Genomic DNA, 4,152 nt, shown 5'->3' on the forward strand with positions numbered 1-4,152 from the left:
TGCTAAATTGCCCGTAGTGTTAGGTAAAAGGGGTAAACGTAGGGGAATGGGTGGGTTGCGGGTCGGTGTGGACTTGTTGGGCCGAAGGGCCTGTTTCCACACTGTAAGTAATCTAAACTAAGATCATCCTTCAGCCTCCTGCTGAGACATGGTTAGCATAAGCTCAGCCCAGCCTCCCCGACAATATAACTATGCACCCAGATTTGCAATATATTGCATACCCTCCCAACTTAAAAATATTCTTTCAAGTTTTAAAGACTATACATGCATAAATTCCCAGAATGCACTATAACTTTGAGCAGGGCAGGGAAGACTGAGAGGGGACATAGAGTCTAAGAGTCATAGAGAAGTACAGCACAGAAGCAGATCCTTCGGTCCAACTCATCCATGCCGACCAGATATCCTAAACTAATCTACTCCTATTTGCCTGCATTGGCCTGTATCCATCTAAACCCTATGATGCTTTTTAAATGCTGCAAATATATTACCCTTTACCACTTCCTCTGGCCGCTCATTCCATACACATACCACCCTCTGCGTGAAAAAGTTGCCCCTTGGGTCCCTTTCATATCTTTCCCCTCTCACCCTAAACCTATGCCCTCTAGTTCTGGGCTCAACCACCCCATGGAAAAGACTTTGGTTATTCTATCCATGTCCCTCATGATTTTATAAACCTCTACAAGGTCACCCCTCAGTCTCTGAGGCTCCAGGGAAAACAGTCCCAGTCTAACCAGCCTCTCCCTATAGCTCAAATCCACCAACATCCTTGTAAATCTTTTCTGAACCCTTTCAAGTTTCACAACATCCTTCTGATAGGAAGGAGACCAGAATTGCCAGCAATATTCCAACAGTGACCTAACCAATGTCCTGTACAGTTGCAACATGACCTCCCAACTCCTGTACTCAATACTCTGACGAATAAAGGAAAACATACCAAATGCTTTCTTAACTGTCATATCTACCTGTGACTGTACTTTCAAGGAGCTATGAACCTGCACTCCAAGGTCTCTTTGTTCAACAACACTGTCTAGGACCTTACCATTAAGTATGTAAGTCCTGCTCTGATTTGTTTTTCCAAAGTGCAACACCTTCCATTTATTTGAATTAATCCATCTGCCACTCCTCAGCCCATTGGCCCATCTGATTTGAATAGATTAGATTCCCTACAGTATGGAATCAGGCCCTTCGGCCCAACATGTCCACACCGACCGTCCGAAGAGCAACCCATTCAGACCTATTTCCCTCTGACTAATGCACCTAGCACTATGGGTAATTTAGCATGGCCAATTCACCTGACCTGTACATCTTTGGACTGTGGGAGGAAACCGGAGCACCCGGAGGAAATCCACGTAGACACGGGGGGAATGTGCAAACTCCACGCAGACAGTTGCCGGAGGTGGGATCTGATCAAAATCACGTTGTACTCTGAGGTAATCTTTTTCGCTGTCCACTGCACTTCCTATTTTGGAGTCATCTGCAAATTTACTAACTGTGCCTCCTAAGTACTAATTCAAATTATTTATATAAATGATAAAAAGTAGTAGACCCAGCACCAATCCTTGTGGCACTCCACTGGTCACAGGCCTCCAGTCTGAAAAGCATCCCTCCGCCACCACCCTCTGTCTTCTACCTTCAAGCCAGTTCGGTATCCAAATTGCTATGATTGAAACGTATGAAATTATAAGGGGCATTGACAGGCTGTACAGGAAGCAATGACTCCTCTTGATGGTGGCATCATTAACCAGGGACATAGATTTACAGTAAGGGTTAAAGGATTAGAGGAGATGTGAGGAAAAACCTTTTCTCTCAGTGGTGGGAATCTAGAAATCGCTATCTGTGAAGGTGGTAGGGACTGAAACCTCTTGTGACATCTAAGAAGTATCTAGATGTCCATTTACAATGCCAAGGCATGCAAGTCTATGAGCCAAGTGCTGGCAACTAGAATTAGAATACTTAGACCGTAAGATATAGGAGCAGAAATTAGGCCATTCAGCCCATTGAGTCTACTCCACCATTCAAACATAGCTGACAAGTTTATCAATCCCATTGACCTGCTTTCTCCCTTGATAACCCTTGATACTCAAGAACATATCTCTCTCAGTCTTAAATATACTCAATGACCTGGCCTCCTCAGCCTTCTGTGGCAATGAATTCCATAGATTCACCACTCTCTGCTGAAGAAGTTTCTCCTCATCTCCATTCGAAAAGATCTTCCCTTTACTCTAAGGCTGTGCCCTCAGGTCCTAGTCTCTCCTACCAATGGAAATATCTTCCCAACATCCACTCTGTCCAGGCCATTCAGTATTCTGTATGTTTCAATTAGATCTCCTCTCATCCTTCTAAACTCCATCAAGTATAAACCCAGAATCCTCAAACGTTTCTCACATGTTAAGCTTTTCATTCCTGGGACCATTCTCGCGAACCTCCTCTAAACATACTGCAGGGTCAGTACATCCTTCCTGTAACTCTGCACAATACTCCAAATGTGGTCTGACTAGAATCTGAAAGAGCCTCAGAAGTACATTCCTGCTTTTACATTCAAGTCTTCTCAAAATAAATGCCACCATTGCATTTGCTTTCCTAACTAGTGACTCAACCTGCGAGTTTACCTTGAGAGAATCTTGGACTAGAACTCCCAAGTTTCTTTGCACTTCAGACTTCTGAATTTTCTCCCCATTTTGAAAATAGTCCATGTCTCTATTCTTCCTACCAAAGTGCATGACCTCACATTTTCCCACGATGTAATCCATCTGCCACTTCTTTGCCCACTCTCCTTACCTGTCCAAATCCATGCGGAACACCACTTGTCACCAGCTGCCATCCTGAGAAGGACCCTTTTATCCCCACTCAGTGCTTTCTGTCAGACAGCCCGGCTTCCATCCATGCTAGCACCTTGCCTCTGACACCATGGGCCCTTATCTTACTCAGTAGCCTCCTGTGCGGCACCTTGTCAAAGGCTTTCTTGAAGTCCAGGTAGATAAAATCCATTGACTCTCCTTTGTCTAACCTGCTCGTTACTTCCTCAAAGAATTGTAACAGATTTGTCAGGCATGACCTCCCCTTGATGAAACCATGCTGACTTTGTCCTATTTTATCATACACTTCCGAGTATTCAGAAACCTCATCCTTCACAATGGATTCCACGATCTTCCCCAGGACTGAGGTTAGGCTAATTGGTCTGTAATTTTACATCTTTTGCCTTACTCCTTTTTTAAACAGGGGTGTCACATTAGCAATTTTCCAGTCCTCTGGGATGCTTCCTAATTCTAGTGATTCCTGACAGATCACCACTACTGCCTCCAACGTCTGTTCAGTTATCTCCCTTAGAACTCTGGGGTGAAGTCCATCTGGTCCAGATGATTTATCCGCCTTCAGACCATTCAGTTTTTCTAGCACTTTCTGCTTGGTGATGGCCACCATACTCAGCTCTGCCCCCTCAATCTCTTGAATTTTTGGCATATTACTCGTGTCTTCCACCGTGAAGACTGACATGAAGTAATTATTCAGTGTCTCAGCCATTTCCTTGTTCCCCACTACTGTCTCTCCAGCATCATTTTCCAGCAGCTTAATGTTCACTTTTGCTCCTCTTTTGCCTATATATATATAATATATATATATATAAGAAACTCTTACAGTCTTCTTTTATATTACTGGCTAGCTTATCCTCATATTTAATCTTCTCCCTCCTTATCTCTTTTTTTCTTGCCTGCTGTTGGTCTTTATAGTACTTTGTTTTTGAAAATGCAGACAGAATGGGCCAAAGAGCATTTTTCTGTTGCTGTAGACCTCTTTACTGTAAACTAACAATACCTGAAAATTTAACAGGTGGATTGCATGGTTTTTATTATACTCACAACCAAAACATATGTAACTGTTACTGCTTGTAGCACATGAGGTGTATTTCTTATGTTTGGTGCTGGCATACGGTTGTCTGGGATCACAGGGGGTATCCAAGCAGTTCTTTTCAGATTTGGTTAAATATAAGTTAAGAGAAGTTAAGACAACGGCAAATTGCTTAAGTATGGTTGTTTACTAAGTAATAATAATGAATGATAATGATAATGAGAATAATAAATGGAAAAGAAAGGAGAAAAAGCAACAAGTCTCACTCCCTTCTGCCTGTCGGAGAGCCTTTGATCTCTGGTCTGAAGG

This window comes from Chiloscyllium plagiosum, chromosome 25 (genome assembly GCF_004010195.1).
Source record: "Chiloscyllium plagiosum isolate BGI_BamShark_2017 chromosome 25, ASM401019v2, whole genome shotgun sequence".
Classification (NCBI taxonomy): Eukaryota; Metazoa; Chordata; class Chondrichthyes; order Orectolobiformes; family Hemiscylliidae; genus Chiloscyllium; species Chiloscyllium plagiosum.